Source organism: Notamacropus eugenii, chromosome X (assembly GCF_028372415.1).
Source record: "Notamacropus eugenii isolate mMacEug1 chromosome X, mMacEug1.pri_v2, whole genome shotgun sequence".
In the NCBI taxonomy this organism is placed as follows: domain Eukaryota; kingdom Metazoa; phylum Chordata; class Mammalia; order Diprotodontia; family Macropodidae; genus Notamacropus; species Notamacropus eugenii.
The window spans coordinates 1,848,351-1,872,729 of NC_092879.1; the positions used below are offsets into that span (position 1 = coordinate 1,848,351).

At 36.0% G+C, this 24,379-nt stretch overlaps 2 pseudogenes; both read left to right on the plus strand.

Moving 5' to 3' along the window:
- The window catches only part of LOC140515794 (olfactory receptor 10AG1-like), a 13,309-nt pseudogene extending 1,789 nt beyond the window's left edge, over positions 1 to 11,520 (plus strand).
- Positions 11,521 to 12,664: 1,144 nt separating this feature from the next.
- LOC140516157 (olfactory receptor 10AG1-like) lies at positions 12,665 to 13,580 on the plus strand (annotated as a pseudogene).
- Positions 13,581 to 24,379: the final 10,799 nt, after the last annotated feature.

The following is a 24,379-nucleotide window of genomic DNA, read 5'->3' on the forward strand; positions in this document are numbered from 1 at the left end:
TGCCAGTACATTGTGCTATTAGCCTAACTATTATCTTTTAGAGGAAATCACTCTATTCCTTTATTTTCAAAGGTTCTCTTTTCACATCATTTGAAATATTCTGAAATAATGGAAAGGTATTCCTCCTAAAAGGGCATTCTGGATCTCTTTGCAGTTCATAAAACTCAGAAGATATAGCATAAAATGAGACAATGTTTTATACAAACATCTAGAAATAAGAATGAATGGCTCTCTGAGTATGATTGGTAGCATAACTTTCTTCACTTTTATTGTATAAAGCCATGGAATGTTAAATTTATAAGATGCTTTGGAGTCTATTATGATTCTTTCTGGAAAAGAAAGCTCCTCCAGTGGTGATGAAAGTCCCTTTATTAACAAATGTTTTACTGAAACACTTTCAGTTACTTGTTGCTGGGGAGGTCCATAGTCAAGGGTAAATCAAAGTAATCCATTTCCCTTTGAATAGCTCTTTTTGTTATGAGATTTCTTTCTTATATCAAGCTTAAAGTTGTTTATCTCTAATCCCAACCCTTTCTCTATCAATAATGAGTTCTAGGGTCATGTTAAATCTTCTATAAGCCTCCCTAATGTATAAAACCATATTCATGAAAACAACTGTCATTCATCCTTTCAGTCATCTATATTTTAGCCATTCCAATTTCTTAAATCTCTAATTCTGAATCCTATGGTAATTTTTATGCAGTGAAAGCTTTCAATTTCTCTATTGACAATGAATTTGAAGACAACAAAAACTGTTCAGATATTTCTCTATCTCATTTTCTTAAACTACCCTGTTACACCTCAAAAAATCACAAGTATTGTACATTTTTAAAACAAAGCACAAATTATAAATATATGTCTAATATTTTATTATTGACTCAGATTCTACTCGGAATAGGTCTTCTGCTTTTCCTGTTGGATCTGCTTATTTAACTCACTATTTGTTAGGCCATTGTAAATTCTCTCATTTTGAACCAGAAGATAAGATGATCTGACTCCTCCAGCACTTCAACTACTCTTCCTAGCTTTGTTCGATGTAAGGATGTAATCAGAATAAATGCTATCTCAGCTTTCATTTTTGAAGTGGATCAAGATTTCTGAGATTATAGGCAAAATAGTGCTATCAGGTTGTTTTGAATATAATTCCTCTCTCTCTCTCTCTCTCTCTCTCTCTCTCTCTCTCTCTCTCTCTCTCTCTCTCTCTCTCTCTCTCTCCCTCCACAAATATGTATGTATTTCTCTAGCAATAGAGAGAGTTACAGATTGAAAAATAGCGATGGTGAGACACATTTGCTAAGGTCAAATAAGGAACCTGGAAGTTTTTTCCAAAATTTCATATCCCATCATCATAGTAGCAAGAGGGTACTTTGATTCTCACGCCATTTTATGTTCTTTTGTTTTTTAATAAACATATACATTTATCTATATATGCATATATGTATGTAAATGCAGGCACATATATGTATGTATTCACAACATATGTATATGGATATATAATTATGCGCACATAGGGTTTGTGTGTATAGAGGCAATCAGGTGGTGCCGAGGATAGAGTGCCAAGCCTGAAGTCAGAAAGACTCATCTTCCAGAGTTCAAACGTAACTTCAGACACTAGCTGAATGACCCTGGGCAAGTCATTAAAAGGAGTCAGCCCTCTGTCTCCCTATCTGTAAAATGAGCTGGAGAGGGAATGGCAAATCACCCCAGTATCTCTGCCAGGAAAACTAAAATGGGGTCACAGAGAGTTAGATTTGATTCAACTGAATAAATAAATGAAATAAATGCGTGTAATTACATATGCATATGTATACACATACATATATGTACGTATGAAGAAGTGGATTCTAGGTGCATAGCTTTATGGGTGTACATACATGTGAATTCATATATGTGTGCCGTTATGTGCGTATATGTGTGTGTACACACATACTTTTATACACAGAACTATATACATATTGCTGTTTCCTTATTCAATTGTGTCTGACTCTTTGTGACGTCATTGACATGTCTAATGGGATTTCTTGGCAAAGATGCTGGAGTAGTTTGATGTTTTTTTTCTCCAGTGTGGCTGCATTTTACACATAAGATTATGAAGCCAATGGGGTTTAAATGACTTGCCCAGGATGATACAGTTAATAGGTGTCTGAGGTCATATTTGAACTTCCCATCTCTAGGTTCAATGCTCTATCCACTGTGTCACCTAGCTGATCCAAATATGCAGAGAAATAGATAGATATAGATATGTGCATATATATACATATGTATCAAAAAGAATGCATATCTAAATGCAGATAGAACTGTGAACATGCATTATGTGTATCTGTGCTTAAATATGAGCACAAACATAAATAATATATTTGCATGCAATCATATAAAGAGTACCTGTAATGTGTGTTATATACAGTATATCGTGTATACTACAATTTAATGTACTATATATTATATACAATGTGTATATACACACATATGTACATATAAATACACATACACCTCTCTATGCATTTACGTATCTGTGCAGGTATGTGTACATATACACATGTACGAGACATACTACACATAGTACATCTGTATCTAGGTAGCTGAATTTACTATTATAACCTCTATATAATCACATATGCCTAAAGTAATTTTGTATGCACACATATATGCACAGAGATTCATAATATATAATATACCATATGCACAATAGAGTATAAAAAGTTTAACATATTCTATTTTAAAACTGCATGTGATAATATATGTACATATGAGTTGTCTATATATGAAAACATTTGTGTGAATATTTGTTTTATATACATATGTGTGTATATATGTATATATAACTATAGCACGCACATGTAACATTATATGTATTTATATATTTATATATATGCATATATATACATATCACCCTATATACAGCATAGTAAATATGTTTCTTATACACATTTATATTCTATATATTATGCTACAGATATGTTTAGGCATGAAAATATCATATGCACTTATGCTGATGTATACACTGTATTTATTTGTAGTGGTCATATATAGTGCACATACAGTATCGAAAAGTGTAGGTATTAAACAAGAACAACTTTAGTCCTGATGAAAAGTATAAAAGATGTTCTCTTGTTAAGTCAGACACTTAGTGAACTGAAACCCATATTTGACCATGATTCTATGAATACTTTTTTTGTTCATTCTTAGTTCTCAAAGAGGACCAAATGACATCAGGAGGGTGATATCTTGACTTGAAAATAAATTGAATTTAAGTATGGCAAAGTTGTGAAATATCCTCAGCCTCACTCCCTCCTCCAGAGTTAATGGAGTCCAGTAGCAAGACAAGTCAAGATGACTAGTGATGACCCGCTATGAATAGGCATGCCTTACTCAAAAGAAGCAGAACTGATGAAATGTTGCATACATATTTGAAAATATAGAAATCAGAAAAGGAAAAGCATTACAGGATATGTACTTGCAGGTACATGAAGAAATAAACCTGAATTTGGTATGTACATTTAGGAACACGAAGACATAAACTCTGTACTGAACTATACTATAGATTGCATAAACAGAAACAGGGAAAGTATAATACATTAGGAAATAGGTCATAATCCTAGAATCGAGATCTTATAGATTACCTGTAAAGGATTTCAATTCTCCAGACATTAACATCTATTTGCTGTCTTCTTTATCTATTTCTCTCTGTCTCTCTCCTAACGAAAAGAATAAAATCTCTCTCTCTCTCTCTCTCTCTCTCTCTCTCTCTCTCTCTCTCTCTCTCTCTCTCTCTCTCTCTCTCTCTCTCTCTCTCTCTCTCTCCCCCCCCCCCCCTCCAGTAGCAGAGTGACAGAGTCCAGGATACCTTAGGGTATATTAATTGGTCAGATGTCAAAAGGCAAATAGAAAGGTCAGAGCATTTGAAGGCACATTGATAGGTTAAATTATAAGTTCCAGGGTTTCTTTATCTTGCTTAGTTGATGATGCATTGCCCATCCAAGTGCTGTGAGTAGCCATCTTCTAGTCTTGGTGAAGGACTTTGGAGATCATTTACTCTGATCTCCCCCTTTGAAATAAATTGGGGGACAGAGAATAGAAATATCTTACTGACAGCCACCCAGGAAAGAAACAGATCTGAGATTCAGGCCCATATCCTCTGATTCAAAAGAAGGTGGTCCTAGCACTTCCCCTATTCTTCCACATACTCTAATGTGCCTTGCCAAGCTCTAAGATAATTACGGCAAAAGTTTAATTTTAGAGTAGGAAGCTACAGAGAAGAATGTTTAGTCTAGGATATTTGGGGTTGTATTTTTCCTAGTATTATATTAGTTAAAAAATAATAAAATAATTGATTAATTCTCTCAACTTTAATAATGAAAATGGCTAAAATAATCACTCCTTGCTAACTGCTTTTCTCACTGTAACACTATGACAAGAAAAATGTAAAGTGACATCATTTCTATTTTGCAAAGGAAGAAAATAATGTGAGGAAAAGAAGTAACCTTATAATAATCAGCTATTTAGATATCAACAGATCTAAGGTGATATATAGTCACTGTATACTGTCTTGACTAAACTGATATATATATATATGTATACATATATACATATATATGTATATATATATATGTATACATATATATATATATGTATACATATATAGTCAATATAATCCCTTGACTCACGGATAAGGATTTATCCTCATTGAGCGTTGTTTAGATGATTGCACTTTGAGTCAGAAGACCTTCTCTCTCATTACAGATTAATGCATGTCATGGGAAAGGAATGATCCTAAGAGAACTGAGAAGGGCAGGAATCATTTTTTCTAAAAAAAAAAAAAGCATTAACTTCAACGAGAAGATAATTTTTAAAAGGGAGTTGGATCTTCTACGTGGGGTTTCTTGGTGTTTTTAGGTTTGTTGGAATAATTAAGGGAGATGAATCACGGCCTTGTGAAGAGTGTTGAACTTGCAGTCATGAGAACGTCGCTTTCAAATCCTGAGTCTAGAATAGAATAGTTTCGGAATTTTTTTCTAGGTAATTGACACTGGTTGAGTCTAAGTCGCTCCATCTCTATAATGGAATTTTAGAAAATTTCTCTATCCTACCTAGATTATAGTGTTGTTTAAAAAAAGTACATAGTTTTGTAAATATTGAAGTACCCTAGGAATGTAAGTTATTATATTCCTCTATTGTCTTTAGTATAATCTTTAAAGAAGGAAAAAGTTGAATAATATGACTTAATTTCATCTAAGTAAAGTAAGTGTTAACTCTTTTACTATCTCATGTTCAAGTTCTTTGGTCTGAACGGGATCTGAAGGATGATTTATCTATGATCTTTTTGATAACTTTGATTTTCTGATCCAGGAAAGAAATTATCGAGGGAATAATAGATTCTGTGAAGATATGAATCGAAAATATTACCTGTTATCATGATCTCCCCTGAGTCAATAGATATGAACTGTGCTTCATATTTTTCTCTTCCATCATTAATCATCCCAACCACTACCACATCAAAAAGTAATTTTTTATTCTTAGATAGTTTATACGTTTATTTAATACTTCTATTCAATCAGTTGATTTAATGTTAAAGTATTTGAAATTCTTTACAAGAACTCGATGAAAAAGTTGAAAGATTCTTTTTGGAAACTGGAAAGGAAAATGTTGCACCACTTTTTTTTTTTTTTAGTTTATTTATTTATTTATTTTTCTCTTTTTAAATTTTTTTGATTAATTTATTTCACTTTTCACATTCATTTTCACAAAATTTTGGGTTCCAAATTTTCTCCCCTTTTGTCCCCTTCCCCACCCCAAAACACCGAGAATTCTAATTGCTCCTATCACGAATCTGCCCTCTCTTCTATCATCCCTCCCTTCGCTTGTCCTGTAGGGCCAGATAACTTTCTATACCCCTTTACTTGTATTTTTTATTTCCTAGTAGCAAGAATAGTACTCGACAGTTGTTCCTAAAACTTTGAGTTACAACTTCTCTTCATCTCTCCCTCCCCACTCATTCCTTTTGGAAGGCAAGCAATTCAATATAGGCCATATCTGTGCAGTTTTGCAAATGACTTTCGTAATAGACGTGTTGTATAAGACTAAATATATTTCCCTCCATCCCATCCTGCCCCCCATTGCTTCTATTTTCTCTTTTGATCCTTTCCCTCCCCAAGAGTGTTGACTTCAAATTGCTCCCTCCTCCCACTGCCCTCCCTTCCATTCTCCCCCCCCACCCTGCTTATCCCCTTCTCCCCCACTTTCCTGTATTGTAAGATAGGTTTTCACACCAAAATGAGTGTGCATTTCATTCCTTCCTTTAGTGGAATGTGATGAGAGTAAACTTCACGTTTTTCTCTCACCTCCCTTCTTTTACCCTCCACTAAAAAGTCTTTTGTTTGCCTCTTTTATGAGAGATAATTTGCCCCATTCCATTTCTCCCTTTCTCATCCCAATATATCTCTCTCACCACTTAATTTCATTTTTTAAAGATATGATCCCATCCTATTCAATTCACTCTGTGCTCTCTGTCTCTCGCTGTGTGTGTGTGTGTGTGTGTATGTGTGTGTGTAATCCCACCTACTACCCAGATACTGAAAAGTTTCAAGGGTTACAAATATTTTCTTTCCATGTAGGAATGTAAACAGTTCAACTTTTATAAGTCCCTTATGACTTCTCTTTGCTGTTCACCTTTTCATGCTTCTCTTCATTCTTGTGTTTGCAAGTCAAATTTTCTTTTCAGCTCTGGTCTTTTCATCAAGAAAACCTGAAAATCCTCCATTTCATTGAAAGACCATTTTTTCCCCTGAAGTATTATACTCAGTTTTGCTGGGTAGGTGATTCTTGGTTTTAGTCCTAGTTCCTTTGACTTCTGGAATATCCTATTCCACACCCTTCGATCCCTTAATGTAGAAGGTGCTAGATCTTGTGTTATCCTGATTGTATTTCCACAATACTTGAATTTTTTCTTTCTAGCTGCTTGCAATATTTTCTCCTTGACCAGGGAACTCTGGAATTTGGCTACAATATTCCTAGGAGTTTCTTTTTTTGGATCCCTTTCAGGCGGTGATCTGTCGATTCCCAGAATACTTATTTTGCCCTCTGGTTCTAGAATATCAGGGCCGTTTTCCTTGAAAATTTCATGAAAGATGATGTCTAGGCTCTTTTTTTGATCATGGCTTTCAGGTAGTCCCATAATTTTTAAATTATCTCTCCTGGATCTATTTTCCAGATCAGTTGTTTTTCCAATGAGATATTTCAAATTATCTTTCATTTTTTCATTCTTTTGGTTTTGTTTTGTGATTTCTTGGTTTCTCATAAAGTCATTGGCCTCCATCTGCTCCATCTAATTTTAAAAGAACTCTTTTCTTCAGTGAGCTTTTGAACCTTCTTTTCCATTTGGTTAATTCTGCTTTTGAAAGCATTCTTCTCCTCATTGGCTTTTTGAACCTCTTTTGCCAGTTGAGTTAGCCTATTTTTCAAGGTGTTTTTCTTCAGCATTTTTTTGGGTCTCCTTTAGCAAGGTGTTGACCTGCTTCTCATGCTTTTCTTTCGTCTCTCTCATTTATCTTCCCAGTTTTCCCTCCACCTCTCTTACTTGATTTTCAAAATCCTTTTTGAGCTCTTCCATGGACTGAGCCCATGGTATATTTATTTGGGATGTGTGCGATACAGAAGCCTTGACTTCTGTGTTTTTCCCTGATGGTAAGCATTGTTCTTCCTCATCAGAAAGGAAGGGAGGAATTATCTGTTCACCAAGAAAGTAACCTTCTATAGTCTTATTTTTTTTCCCTTTTCTGGGCATTTTCCCAGCCAGTGACTTGACTTCTGAGGGTCCTGTCCACATCCACCTTGCCTCTAGATCCGCCCAGCCAGCACTTGGGGTCTGAGATTCAAATGCTGCTTCCCAGCCTCAGGACTTTGGGCGGGGGCAGGGCTGCTACTCAGTGTGAGATTAAGTTCAGGTGCTCAGGTGGGGGCAGGACCACCGCTTGGGGCTCAGTTCCCTCAGGGGTTTTATGGGGAGACCTTCAATAATGGATGCGGGCCTCTGACTGCTTTTGGAGCCCCTGTCTGCTGCCACCCCCGCTGCTGCCTCCCGAGGGGGCCTGAGTTATGGGGAGACTCCACTCCCCTCTCGACCAGCCAAAGAGGCCCTCTCACCAACCCTTGTCAGCTGTGGATGGAGGGACTTGCGCGGCCACTGGAGATTCTGTCCCTGAAGCCTGCTCGAATCCACTCCTCTTGGTGCCACGTGGCCAAGGCAGGGCTGGGCTCTGCTCTGGGTCTGGTGCGCAACGGACCTTTTGGGTCAGTTTCCCAGGGCTCTCTGGAACAGAAATCTCCTCCACTCCGTTGTTCTGTGGCTTCTGCTGCTCCAGAATTTGTTGGGAGTTCTTCTTTAGAGATGTTTTATGGGCTGTGGGTTCGGAGCTAGCATATGTGTGTCTTTCTGCTCCACCATCTTGGATCATCCCCTGCACCACTCTTTTAATGGCTCTAAGATAGAATTTTCAGGTTACTATCTCAGTCCACCATTTCAAAGAAATAGTCTTGGATTCAACTCAATTAAATCAAAATACAATAAACACCCACATAGATATGTGTATATATTAAATATGCAGCTGGTAAGTCCTTACTAGATTTGTAAGAAATAAGAATAATGTTTAGAAATTTTTCATGATAATAGAAAATTGAGATTTCTGAATTTTTCAAATTTTTTTTGCTTTGATTCTTGACTATGGAGACTTATCTTTGGAAAAGGCAAAAAAAATGTCATTAGAAGAGTGCAACTTACTAAATCTAGAACTCTAGAAATTTAAACATTAGGTTATTGATGATTTATTAGAGTTATAAGACCCAAATAGATTATATATCAAGGTTACACAAAAATATTTTATTGTTTCTGAATCTTGGAGATATTAGGAACAATGAAGTACTTTAGAAAAATGAAAACTCTTTCCCAAAAAACTACTTTCTGTAGTCACAAAAAAATACGCTATTATAAAGGAACAATAACATGATAATTGTTTGAGTTTATAATTTCTTCTGAAGTCCATCTAATGATGATATGACAGTAATGATGTTGATACTGCCTGGAATATCTATGCTGTTTTACAATATAAAAATGCTTTTAGCTATGCTGTCTAAAGCAATCATTTTATTTAAATAGTTTATTTTTACTTTTATTTTTTATATTTAGCATTTTATTTTCCCAGTTTCATGCAAAAACAATATTAATATTAATTTTTAAAACTTTGAGGTCCAAATTGTCTTCGTTCCTCCCTCTGCACATGCCCTCATTCAGAAGGCAAGCAGTTGAATATAGATTTTATATGCGTAGTGGTGCAAAACATTTCCATATTAGTCATATTGTGAACTAAAACAGACCAAAAGTAAAAAAAAAAATACTGAAGAAAAATGAAGTAAAACAAAATGTTTCAATCTATATTCAGACAACATCAATTCTTTCTGTAGGGATGGATCATTAATCATTTAATCATTAATCCCTTTAATCATTAGTCCTTTAGAGTTGTCCTGGATCATTGTACAGCTGAGAATAGCTGCCATTCACAATCAGATAGGATTGCTGCTGCCTTTTACACAGTACATCACATTTTGCATCAGCTCATCTAAGTTTTTTCAGGTTTTTTCTAAGAACATCCTACTCATCACTTCTTATAGTAAGATAATGTTCCCTCACAATCCCATAACACAACTTATTCAGCTATCCGTAAATTGATCGGCATTCCCTCAGTTTCCAATTCTTCACCACCAGAAAAAAGTTGTTATAAATATTCATGCACTTATGGATCCTATAGACAAAATAACAGTTATGTGCGTGTCTGTGTGTGTGTGTGTGTGTCTGTGTGTGTGTGTGTACGTGTTAAAAGGTAAGCATGACTATAATTTTTAGGGCATATTTCTAAATTGATCTAAAAAAATGGGTGAATCAGTACAAAACATCACCAACACTACACATGTCTCATTTTTTTCACTCTTCTCTATCATTTGTCCTTTCCTTTTCTGTCCTTTAAGCCTGTCCAAGAGCTATAAGATAGTATCTGAGAATTGTTTTAATCTGCATTTCTCCAATCAATAGAGATTTAGAGCATTTTTTTCACATGACTATAGATAGCTTTGAATACTTCATTTGAAAACTTTCTATTTTCTATCATTTATCAATTGGAGAATGGCTTATTTTTCTATAAATTTGACTCAATTCTCTCTGTTTTTGGGAATTTAGATTTTTTTCAGAGAAATTTGCTTGAGAATTTTTTTTACACATGATTGTTAAATGTATTTTCCTCCATCCTATTTCCCCACCCTTATACTATTCTCTCTCTTTGCTTTCACCCTCCCTCCTCAAAAATGTTTTGGTTCTGACTACCCCCCTTTTCATATCCTCCTCCCCTCCCACTTTCCTCTAGGGTAAGATAGATTTTTATACCCAAATCAGTATACATGGTATTCCTTCTCTGAACCAATTCTGATGAGAATAAGGTTCACTCATCTCCCCTCCCCCACATCCCTCTTTCCCCTACACTGCAAAACCTTTTTCTTGCCTCTTTTGTGGACCATAATTTACCCCGCTCTACCTCCTTTCCCTTTCTTTCAGGTCATTCCTGTTTCTCACCCCTTAATTTCTTTCTTAGGTATCATTCCTTCATATTCACTTACACTTGTGCCTCCGTCTTTATATAAATTCCCTTTGGCTTAAAAATTATTTCACTTCTTCGTAATAGGGGTTCTGTTGCTTCAGAAATTGTTTTATGGCATTATTAAAAGGTGTGTGGAAGGGTTTTGGAGAGTGCTTAGGGGAGTCACTCACTTTTCTCTGCAATCTTGGCTACCTTTCTGAAATAACCTTGATGTTATCTTTTGGAACAGACAGTGTTGGTGCCATTCAAATAGCACAGAAAAGCAAAATGAAGCTGAGACAACTACATATTTTAACCCTGGCTACACAATTCCTGTGTGATAAAGCCAGAGGGAGAATTCGAGACCAGTAAACTTCTTCCAACACCTAAGTGTATACTGACTTCTTACTCATTGTCATAGAAATAAAGAATATTACCAAATGCACAAAGGCAGGAATGTCATTGGTGTATTAGTTGATTTAGACTCAAAGCTCTAAATCTGACCTGAGGGATGAAGTCACCCCCGAAAGTAGAGAAGAAGGAAATGAGAAAAAGAAATAGTAAGTTAACTGTTAATTATACCTTAAGTAACAACATTGAACGTTGAGATTAGGACCTATCTTCTGAATCTCGAGTTAATATTTGTTCCATTGTGATTTGTTTCCACCTTAAACAATCAAAGCTAGCTACAGAGGTAGTATATTTTGGTTCAGAAGATTTTTTTGAAAAGAAAGGTAGAATCACCTTTTTTTAAGATTCATAACATAGCATGTCTATGTATTTCAATCAGTGGTATCAGTCCTCTTGGCATACTTCAAAGACATAGCACTCTCTTAAGACTCGCTGACTACACTTGTCTCCTACACAGAACAATTATGCCATGGCCAGTTCAGGCTCAAGTTGAAACATATGAAATGTTATGATTAAACAACTTGTTGTTTCATTCTTCCAATAAATAGACATCAGGTGTATGTTCCCATGAGAATGAGCTGAACAAGATTTCATATAATAGTGTAAAAGGAGGTTATAGCCTGATGAACGAAAATATTTTAAAACAAGATAATTGTTACCACTGCTGAATAAATCTCTAAATCTAGCCTTTTAAGTATCTCTCAGTAAGGTAAATATTCCAGGTGAGCACATGTTCCTGAAGTCATATCGTAGAGGATATTTGTTCCACCTAAAAAATTTTTATTGACAAGTTGCTATGAATAAGACACAGTTCAAGAGAGACAAAAGTGGATGAGGCATGATGTCTACCTTTAAAAAGCTTAGAACACAGCACAAAGCACAGAATATATATCCCGTAAAGAACACAGATTACGTAGATGATATTTACTAAGTAACAAATATCTGGTGTGGATTCTGTAATAATGTAATTTAAGAAAGGGGAAAAATGTGCACAGCTATCCAGCTGCATATATGGCAAGACAATTTTGCTCAAAAGAATGGGAAGAAGCAAGGTGGACTTTGAAAAAATATGGTACGATTCTGATAATGTGAGGGGGGATGGAGGAAGGGCGAGAAAGTAAAGGTAAAGGTAGATAGGCTGAGAAGTACAAAGCAAAAAGGAATATACTAGTTGGGATAATTCACAGTATGTCCTTTTTTGTTATATGCCATATCTTACGTGGATACTATAATTCCTGCTGTCTCAGCATTACTATTAAAAGAAAATTAGGTATGTGGTAGGATGGTATTCATGTTGGAATTGATGCAATTAATATTTTACAGATTTTATTAGTCATTTTTCTCTGGTTCCATGTTTCCACCCAAATATCCATGGTTCTTGGTAGAGAGGAATCACTTTGTAATCACTTATTTGAATAATTTTGACTTTTTCCTCAAAGTATAGATAAGGTCTTAAAGGATATAACGGAGAATGTTGTGCAGGGTCATTAAAACATATTATATGAAATCCAGGAAGGAAGGTGTCAGATCATATATTTCAAACTTCCCTTCTTACTGAGAGAGAAACTGAGAAACAGAGAAAAACAGTGATCAGCTGATTTTCAATTTATTATCTTCACAGGCCAAGGAAAGACACAATGGCAAGGGACAACCTCACAGCTGGGATGGAATTCATTCTCCTGGTCTGATCTTCCCAGTCTCCAAGGAATTCTCTGCGATTTTCTTAGTCATCTATCTAAGTATATTGATAGGAAATAGCTTCCTTATTTTCTTAATCAAGACGAACTCAGGTCTCCAAACTCCTATGTATTTTTCCCTTGGAAATTTATCCTTTTTTGGAAATCTGTTACACATCAGTCAGTCTTCCCAGAATGTTGGCAAATTTCTGGACTCAAAAGAGAACTATTTCTTTCCTAACCTGTGCTGTAGAAACCTGCTTCTTTTTTATTCTGGGAATTGCAGAGTGCTTGCTCTTGGTTGTTATGGCTTATGATCATTATGTGGCTATATGCAATCCTCTCTATTATCCTCTCATCATGAATCACAAGGTATGTGGCCAACTGGTTATAGCTTCCTGGATGATTGGCGTCCCCTATATTGGTAGAGCAGACATACTACATTTTCTCTCTGAACTTTTGTGGTCCTAACGAAATCAGTCACATATTCTGCGAAGCCCCACCTTTATTCAAATTGGCCTGTAGGGACACATATAAGATAGAAGTCACTGTCCATGTTGTTGCTCTGTTATTTATACCAACACCTTTTCTGTTGATACTTGCATCATATGTCAAAATCATAACTACCATTCTGAAATTGTCTTCGACCTCAGGGAGATCCAAAGTCTTCTCCACCTGCTTCTCCCACCTCGTGTTTGTGGGCTTATTCTATGGATCTGGAAGTATTGTGTATTTCCAACCCAAATCTGGTCATTCAGCAGAATCAAAGTGTTTCCTCTTTTCTATACCACTATGACCCCCAATGTTTAACCTTCTTATATACAGTCTGAGAAATAAAGATGTCATTACAGCACTGAGAAAACTACTTCCTAAATGAATAAAGTCACGAAGTAATTAAGTTTGTAAGCAATGTTTCTCTCCTCTTTCATTCCACAGGTGCTACAAAAATGCACATTTTCTTATTTTTCCATTGCACTCAAAATGAACTAATATAAGAGCTACTCAAGAGATTGTATTTGAACATCTAGAAAAATTGCTTCTTTCTTTTGCTAGAGTGATGTTGAACAATTTGTAGTTAATTAAGTAATGAGAGAAATCAACAAATATTTCTAGTTCAATCACGTATGCTTTCTACAACATTACAATTTACCTCTTCAAAAACAATTCTTGTTTTTTTGCTGGAAAATTGAGGGAGGAAGGGAGGGAGAGAGACAGTGAGTGACGGGGGGGAGAGAGACAGACAGACAGAGAGACAGACAGAGAGAGACACAGAGAGACACACAGAGAGAAAGACATATACGTAGGCAAAGACAAGGAATGACAAGGTGTTAGAGAAACAAACCAAACAAAAAAAAACCATACACAAATGAATACAGAATAAAATGGAAAGATTAATTTGCTTGCTATGGTAAATTTAGGAATCTTGATGCTTTTAAAATTTAATAACTCTTCACCATAGTGTCATTGTATTGTTTTGATTATGACATTAATTGTGTGGTTTTAGAGCAATTCACTGTATGTTTTCAGTTAAAACTGTTCTCTTTCTGCATGTTTTTCTTAATCTGAAATAATGGAAAGGTTTTCCTCTTCTACATGCATTTTGGATCTCTTTGCAGACTATCAAAAGACATAGAATTTAATGAGGAAACTGCATTTTATACAAATATAAAGAAATAAGTGAGTGTCACTATGGTTATGATTGATAGTATAACAGCTTCCTTACACTTTATTAAGTAAATTTATGGAAATTTAAATATACAACATGCTTTGGAGCCTGTTTGTTAAAATTTACACTGGCAAAAAAGGACAGGTGACATGAGTCATATTTTGCACAAAAATTTGTTAAAAATATGCAGTTCTCTATTGGATTCAATTTGTTATTGGGAGAAATGAGCCCATCTAACAAGCCCCCGACTGTGAGAAACGTGTTCACCTTAAACCAAGAACAATGTGAAATTTTCTGTGAAATCAGTGAAAGGTGTTATTAATCTTTACATCAATTTCCCCTAAATAGATGGTAGCCTCCCCAATAAGGTTATAGGAAAACTACCACACTTTCAGAAAAGTGGGAGCTTCTTATAAAGTTTTCCGAATTTTGAATCCCCCGAGTCAATGTCCATTGTCACATGGCTTCATGTCCTCTTCTCTGACAGGTTTTCTCTCAAATACCTCATCAAGTCTGCAGAGTAGTTTCTGACCTTTATCTGATCACGCTAGGTCATGACTCTGAGGTAACAGAACTTCCCTGTTTCCCACAAATTCCCCCTTTTCTCTTTATTCAAATTTTGTTTCCTTACCTAAGTCCAATCAAGAAATACCTTCTCATTTTCTGTCCCTTATGAATTATTCCCTTCATTGGTCTCCCCTTTATATGAACATGGGAATGGAGCAAATTTTACTGAAGCACTGATAAATTCTAAGGGGGCAGTACCCTTTCATAAGGACAGATAACAGAAATTCAAAATAAAAAGGTAAATCAATGGATTTCCATTTAGGGATTCCATTTCCTATAGCAGTCTAGGGAGGAGCATCATCTGATGCAGTTTTCTGTGCTGGATGCTCGTTCACGCCGTCTTGAGCACAGCATCCCATCATCTTTTTCCCTTTATCTTCTTCTGGAAATCCAGCTTTCCACTCTCCTACAAAACTGACCTTAATACAATTTTAGATTACCATTTCTATCACTCTTACAAAATATAAATTTGAACTTTGACCAATTGTCATGTTTAAGAAATTCACTTTAGAACCCAGTTGTTACATTTTACATTAATTTAGTACTCATTTTCCCCATCAGGAGGATGCAATTTCACTAAGGAATTAATAACAGTCTCCAATACATACATAAATACAATAAGTAATCATTTTGAACACAGTACATATTACGGCATAAAACAATTCCAACTTCTAGTCATATGATGCTTCTTTTAAAGCATTTATAATATAGAATACAAGCCATATTATCTTTTAACATCAACCAAGTAACACAACAATAATAACTATATATGCTAACCTCACACGCCCTCAATGTAAATGTTCCCATGGTATTACTCAGAATTAAAGGATCCTAACTTATTCCTGTTGGTCTAAAACCTTAAGTCGAATAGCTTTATTTTTAGGCTTAACCTCAGATGCTCCCCTACCAGCATTCTATTATTAAAAAGATTTGGTATTATGCTTACAAAACTTTTGATTATAGGAAATTGCCACTAAGAGTAGGGACATTTCAGGGAAACAACATCTCCCTAACTTCATGTCAATTCCAAGCAGGAATAGACTGTCAACTGGCATTTAGCCAGGATTAAATTCTGCCAGGTGTCAGTGGGGAAATTAAGTCAGGAGAATCCCACCTCTACTCAGGCTGAACAGACGTTTTCCCAACCTTCCCATGAGAACACCTTTTTTCAGTTCATACCGGTATCTCACAGGCTTTTTGGCATCATGGATCAGTGACTCAGATGGCCTTTTCCCACTATCCACAACTGGAGTTAGACTCACAAGAACGGTCAGTTAATAATCCCACAAAATCTCAAAATAGTAAACTGCAATAATCAGTTTCAGATATGACTATAATTTCACATTGGCTAAGGAACATCTTTAAACAGTCTTAAGTACCTTGCTTGCCTTTCTGCATATGTTCTAGTTCCTGATGACAGAAAGCAATCACCCTAAGTTATTGTACTAATAGATTTACATCTGTTTCCCAAGCTTTCCTATCCCTTTCTAATCATGCTCGGTCGAAAAGAATGAGCTATGTATACGATAAGTTTGAAAAGTGACTTCAACTTTTGTTCATGGAACGAATTCAAATCAAAACAGAAGCATTTAACTTTTCCATCAATGCAAAATGTTATCAGAGGTTACCTGCCTCTAAGAAACTTAGACTGAAATTCTTTTCCCCAAACTGAAGATGTCTCTGATTTAGTCTCAGTAATTAATTCAGTCGATTGTTTTAAAGTCAATTACTTTTACATCATTTTGTAACATGTAAAGAACTTATTCCAAGTTGGGACCTTTGTCCCTTACCCCCAAAAGAGTTTTAGTCCCATTTGTCTGGAGACATCAGAGCCCTGACACATTTCTGAGTCTGCCAATCAGAAAGAAATTAATTGATGAAGAAAGAGATAGTTTCTAGATTCTATACACAGTTGTAGGTACATAGAAAACCAAATGACAAAGACAACCAGAAAGTACGCACATCCAAACAAATAACTCTGGTATTTTTATTATGAATATGATTGTTTTTCTTGGTGACTGGTCAGTTTGCTCAGGTTTTTAACGTGTGAACTCAAAATCATAGTTATGATCTCTATAAGTAATTCTCTTTTCTGGGAGATTGTTTAGTATCACACGGTTGATAATATGGTTGATTGGAATTAAGACTTTTGTCCAAATTCTTGTTCTTGCTCTTATGAAGTGTGTAATCTTTTTGACTTCCCTCTGAATTTATCTCCATTTCTTCCTGTATATATCATTTGTACTCACTTTACTTATTTTCTCCTCTTCATTGGCTGTGAGTCTGTTGAAGTCAGGGGTTGTCTTTTGCCTTTTTTGTGACCCCATTGATTACCACAGTGTCTGGGATATAGGAACCACTTAATAAATGCCTCTTGACTTGACCATGGGGTAAGCCTCAGTCTCCCTCAATAACCCCCCCCCATTAACATGCCTGTACCATTTGCATAGATTATCTTTGTAGCCCACATACTCATTTCACGACTCATCAGAGATGGTGTATATACACTACTTTACGAAACTCAAAAGTGTTTTGTAAATATTAACCCTATTTATTGCTCTGATCTTTTGTGTTACTGATCATAGCGAGAGTTGGGCAAGAGCATCAATTCCTTCCCAAACATTGTCTATAGCTCAGTTTTTATAATGGAGTCCTGCAAATATAAGTGGAGGATGTAGGAGCTCTGAGTTTCAACTCTAACTTGCCCTCTCAGCTTCCCCCATTTCCCTCATCTGTAATTTAATTTAGTTCCAAAAAGAGGGGTTGGCCTTTGGAATAACTTCAGAGGATGGAGTGCAGAATTTGGAAGCAAAAGACAATTATTTAAACTGGGCTTTGTCATTTGCAACTTGAGCAACCTAGTGTCAGTCACTGCATGTCTCACTTTAAGCTTCCTTCCAACTTTGTGTTTCTACTCCAATGATCATATTTGAAAGAGACATTCAGAGAGAAATGAGGGACATCATGGAAGGTCTCAGCAATTCCCCAGGAATTTTCAAAGAATATGTGTGACCCTCAGTGACATTTTGAGGTGGTCTCCACTTTTTAATGGTTTGAAGTAGATGCAAATCTCCTAGCTTCTGCCTGGAAAATGGGCATTTACATGTGCAGGAAATAAAGCAAATGCCCCTTATTTCTCAGTGAAAACTAAAATGAGGAAACTGCTGAAATTGTCTAACCCATTTAAATTTTTACTTTTCATGTTGGCCGCTGTGAATTCCAAGTATGTGGCTCCTTTTCACATTTGGCTATAGAGGGGAAAGGGAATTCTGGAGCATAGCAATTCATATTTTGTTTATGTATGTTTGTGAGTGCGTGTGTGTATAAATGTGAATATGTATAAGTGTGTGTCTACTACAGGTGAAAATATATAGTTCTAAGAGTTGAGATTATGCTAGGTCTGTGAATTCAGGTAGACAGAATTTTGGCAATACTGTCAAGATGGTTGAACTGTGAAACTAAATGACGGGATATTTGGAAGGATGGAGAATGAATTATAACGCTGACTTGGGATTTCAGGTTTTGGGGAGAACTTGATAGGGATGTCGACGTCTAGAATACTACTTGTCATAAAGTGGAAGGGGGAAATAGGTATAGCCATCCATCTGCTAGTCACCAAACTTTCGGACATAAATGGAACATCTTTTTCTTTTAAGAAAGCAAAATCAATGAGGGAAGTCTTAGCAAGACGGAGGAAGCACATCTGAGCAGGATAATGTTGACTGTAAACTCAGAATCATAGTTCTGGAAATGCCTGGCAAGTGCAAAATAAACCAGACTACAGAGATAGGTTAGAAAGGAAACAAACCAACAAAAATATGAGGAGCATTTTGGAAGAGAAGACATTTCTACTGTGTGAGGTTTTTTGTTTTTTTTTTTTTTTTTTAGTTTAGAGCTATGTCATAGAGATTAAACAATACGTATTGATGAGTTGAATAGGGGACATGGTGTGAGTTCAAATGTGACTCAGATATTCATTGTGTGACCCTGAGCAAGTTACCTAATTCTGTTTACATCAGTTCCTCACCTGTAAGTGAGCTGGGGAATGAAATGGCAAAGCAGTCCAGTATCTGTACCAAGAAAGTCCAAATGGGATAGTTGTGCGCAGCTGAAAAAATGTCTTAATGACACCAATAGAGCAATCACTGTTATTTGTTTTAAGGCTATTTGGGTTTCTATTTTTTCTATAAGAGGGAAACTGCATTCAAAATCAGGATAATTGGTTTCACATTCTGACTATGTTACTAATGGTGTTTGTTACTTTATAAAGAAAAACACTGAATCAATTTGGGTATTGTTTTATCAATCTATGAATTAATGCAATCAATAAAATTAATTTAGTGTTTATAATATTTGAACTTTTTCAAGCCACATTCCTAAACAGACCGTCTGAAATATGCAATAAAATATTAATCTTTCCTTCATCTTCATTGTTCTCTCATTCTCTATCTAGAAATAGAGATGAAGATATAGTAATATATATTTATGCATATATATATATATAGCTGTGTGTATACAAAAAACATTTTCAAGTGAGAATAAATGTAAGTATGTATGTGTGTATATGTATTTGTGTGTGTGCATGTGCATGAATGAAATCCATTTCTGCTCTTGATGGTGATAGTTCTCTTTATTAACTATGAAATGGTACCAATTCACTTTCATAATGATCATCATGTTTTCCTATTCTGTCTTTAGGTCTAACTATTTAAAACACTTGCAGAATTGTTTGACATATCTTAGCTTCATCTCTTCTACTGCAAGCTCTGCCTTCAGCTGCTTTTCACCTTAAAATATCATGTATTTTTTCTTTTGTTCAGGTTTAATGAGACAGAAGAGTTTTCGATTTTTCTCTGAATAAGTATTTTAATTAATTGCTTTCAGCACTCTTGTTGCTACTTGTAGTGTGATTTGATTTCACTTAATTTCCAGCTCGCTAGCGGGGATGGGCAACCTCTCAACCATCACAGAATTCCTCCTTATGGAGTTCTCCAGCACGAAGAAGCTGCAGGCCTTACAATACTCTTTTGTTTCTTCTGATTTACCTTACTGCCTTGATGGGCAATCTTCTCAACATTGCTGGGATTATTTCTGACCGACAGCTTTACTGTCCTATGCAATTTTTGCTGTATCCCTACTTAATATCCGCACCATTTTGGTCACGCTTCCTAAATTCATCGTGAATTCCTTGTCTGGCTCTCAGTCCCTGTCTCTCCTAGGCTGTACTGCTCAGATCTTCTTTCTCTTTTTTTGCAGCAGCAGAGTTTGTTTTGTTTGTGTCCATGTCCCACGACCGCTTTGTGGCCATCTGACACTCCCTGCACTATGGCATCATCATGACACCAGGTCATTATGTCTGGGCAGCATCTGGCTCATGGCTCAGTAGGCTCATTTACTCAGCTGTACCCACAGGGAACATGAAAAGCCTGCCCTTTTCAGGATCCAATGTTCCAGGATCCAACCACCAGTTCTTTTGTGGTGTACCTCATGTCTTGAAAGTCTCAACTTCTGATGTGTTTAATTCTGAGTTTGTATTAATTGCATCAAGTTCTAGTTTTTTTGTTATTCTGTTTTGCCTTTTTAATTGTTTCCTGTGCTCGCATCTTGTCCACTGTGCTCAAGATTCTTTCTGTGGAAGAACGTTACAAGGCCATTTCAACATGTTCCCCTCAGTTGATGATCCTCATCTTATTGCTAATTTCTTTAATGATTCCAGTCGTCAGGGCCACACCAGACATATCACCTATCCAATGCCTTTTAATTGCAACGGCCTATACAATATTGCCTCCATTTGTGAACCCTATCATCTACAGCCTGAGGAACCAGAAGGTCACATCAACCATGAGCAAGATGTTCAAGAAGATAATTTCCCCCATTCTTGAAAGCAAAAATATCTAAGGAATATGTATTTGTCCTGTCATATGAGCAAGGTGATACATTAGGTTCCCTAAAATGGGGAGAAATAATACGTAAAACAATACCATCCAGGAAAAGAGATCCTTAGATGAAATGTTGCATGGACTAAAATGAATCCATCATTTATTTTAACGTAACAAAAATCTAACTTACAAGTGGTTATTATCAAGAGTGGAAATATTATCTTTGGTCACCAGTGCCATCGGAAAAATGAATGGAATATTTATTAATACACAGGAAAACATTAGATAACCTTAACCCAAAACATTCATAAGGGTAGTGAATTGTTTCTCCCCCACTATGAATCTTGGCTTCTCACTTCCCAACTTTATCATCCTGCTGGTAATTGTTTTCTCCTTCTTTGTGTGTTGATGATGTATTCATCCTTCCAAACATTATATGTACATCTATACAATCTTCCCAGTGAAATATCTTTATACTAATTAAGATCTAGATAACTCTTTGATGGCAAAGACTGGTTCTTTTTTGCTTTTATATCACTAGGACAGAATTTTTGCACACAGTAGGTGCTTCATAAATTACAGTATATTAAATTCAAGCTTCTTGAGAACAGTAACTATTTATTTAACTTTATATTTAGCTGCCATCTAACAGAACATCTATTTCTTAGGAGCACTTAATGAAAATTTGTGTAATTGAAGAACTAGAGAAAGAGAGAGAGAGAGAAATGAAGAGTGAGAGAGAGAAAAAGAGAGACAGAGACAGACAGAGACAGAGAATGAGATGGAGAGACAGTGAGACTGTAATACGAATATGTGAATAGATGGATGAATGATTGGGTAGAGAAAAATCATTTTTAAGTGCTCATTTTTTCTGCATTTTAAAGTGTTTGAGATAGATGGCAAAATAAAAATAAGAATTCTCCTGAGCTCTCCCAAATGCCCCTCCAAAACACTTTAAAATGATGCATAATATTGAATTCTAGAGTGAAATAATCAATAAAAGTTCAGAGGAAGAGAGTTTGCCAGCCGAAGACAATTTAGGTTGGCAGGAAATGTCTCTTTGACTTAGGGTGATGGTCAAGCCTGGAGTGCAGTGAAGTTTCGGCTGCACTCTGGGAAGCCAGCAGAGGGCCGTTGGAGTGGCTGTATTGTTTCTAGGTTTGGGGAGAAGAATTCACTCTGTAGCAAAATTTCTGAGAAACCTGGAATGAATTTGGCCAGAAACTAGGCATAGAGCAACATCTCACCTTATATGCCAAAATAAAATAAAAATGAGTACATGATTTAGACATAAAGGCCGATATCATAAACAAATTACGGAATCGTGGAAAACAAAAATTTAAAAATGTGAGAAATTATTATTACAATTAGTTTGAAGGAAAGGTTGTGGCTCATTTTTGCGTGATGGGACGATTCTCAAAAATGAAATTGGGTTTGGAAAAGTCCAAAGGAGCAATAATTTCATAAAATGAGACATGAAGGGAAAAACTGAAACGCAAAGTAGATGGAGGTGGCGGGCAGGTAATGTTGGAACCTTGCTCTCCTCTGCATTGAAGAGGAAACAGAGTGTACATCTGAAGAGGTTTATAAGTCTTGTGTACTTACGGAATATTGTACACAGTAACACCAATATTGTTTTAGGAGTTACTTTGAGTAAGTCATTTTGTCTATTATAAATACTCAAATTACTATAAATGAAATATGAAGAGAGATATTATCTGCATCCAGAGAAAGAGCAGGTAAATTCGAGCATAGAAAAATTTTACACACACACATACACACACACACCTTGTAGAGGGCCGAGCTCTGGACCATGGCCCCCTGGTGAGCCCAGAGCCGCCCGAGGGTGAGAACCAGCCCCCGGGTGCTGGGAACGCCCTTAGGAGCTGGCTCTGCCTCCAGGGCGGAACATGGGAGGAGCCCTGGCCGGGTATATAGGAGGGAAGCGAGGGAAGGTGGGGGAGGGGATGTAACCAATAAAGTGAAGTGCAACTGCCTCCTCGGGTGCTCTGTGTGGTCATTCCCCTCCCCAACCGGAGGGGTCGGAGACGTCCGAAGACCGGGAACGATAAGCTTCCAGACGACGGCTCGGAGACAGCCCCAAGCAACACCTGTTTGTTTCTATTGGCAGCTTTCTCTGATGGGAGGGAGAGAGAAGAAAAAAAGCAAAAAAAAAATTTGATAATTTTGTTGTATATTTGTAAAGAACAACAAATTGTGGATAGTTTCATATACAATTGCATTTTTAATATGCTGTTAAGAAAATGCTCGTTCTATTCCTCAAATTAAAATCAAATTTTAAACTTGCATATTGAACTTAAAAATGTTATTATGTATAATTGAAAAAAGCATCAAAATTATTCCTTGAAAGAAATAAAGAAGATTTAGAATTGCAAAACACAATGAATCCAACCATCTCCAGGATATTTTATTTTAATAAAAGAGGCCAAAATATAAAGGAAACTGAAAAGGTTAGTGTCTACCAAAGTTAATGATTCTGGTAAGGAGCTAATTAAATCCAGGGAATGAGTTGAGCCAGTAGTGGAATCAGCATTTCTGGGGTGCTTCATTAATTGGTTGTCCCTTTCTTTCCTGTGACCTTTTCTCTCAGACATGAAAAGAGCTTAGTTCTGCAACCTCAAATGCACTCATACACTTTCATTTTTCATGATGTCTATCATGTAATTCATAACTGAGAATAGAACATAAACAGATATTAGATTCTATGCTCCCCAGGGGTAGAAGGAGAGTTTAATCTTACCTCAACGTTGCATTACAGGTCAAATGACATAAAGAAGATGCAGATTTTACTCATTGTGTTATTCCTGCTAATTTACTTGGCTGCCCTGATGGGGAATATTTTCACCATTGTTTCATTTGTTACTGCCTTACACCTTCTCTCCTATGTATTTTTTCTAAGCAATTTATCTTGGCGGAATATTTGCAAGATCTCAGTCATGCTTCAAAAATTTATTTTAAACTACTTAAGTATCAGTCAAGTTTTGTTCCTTCTTGACTTCACTGCTTATGATTTCTTCCTTCTCTAATTTATAGTGTTTGGTTTGTTAGTGACCATGTCTGATGACTGCTTTGTGGCCATCTGTCTCCCCCTACACTATGACATAACCATGATATCGTGATACCAGTATATTTTCTTTGGGTTACAGCTAAAATATCATTCATGGCCTGAGGAACCAGATGATCACAGTTTCCATTGGCAAGGATTCAGAGGAAATTTTTTCCAAAGAAAGATATGTCCATTCTTAAAAAAATAAAACAGCGAAGAAATATATTTTAGATTTTTATTTGTGCATGATAATACAAGAGGTTGCCTAAAATTGGTAGCTATAGCACCAAAATATACATCCCATGTAAGTTACTCCTTTAAACATAATTTTAGATTTAATGGAATGAATCAATGATATATCTTAACATAATGTCGATCCGTCCTAACAAATCATTATTAACAATGGAATTTTCATGACGCCAGCCCCTTGAGTTAGGGCAATAGTACCATTGGAAGAATGGATGGAGCACTCCTTGATTACTCGAGTAACAATAAAC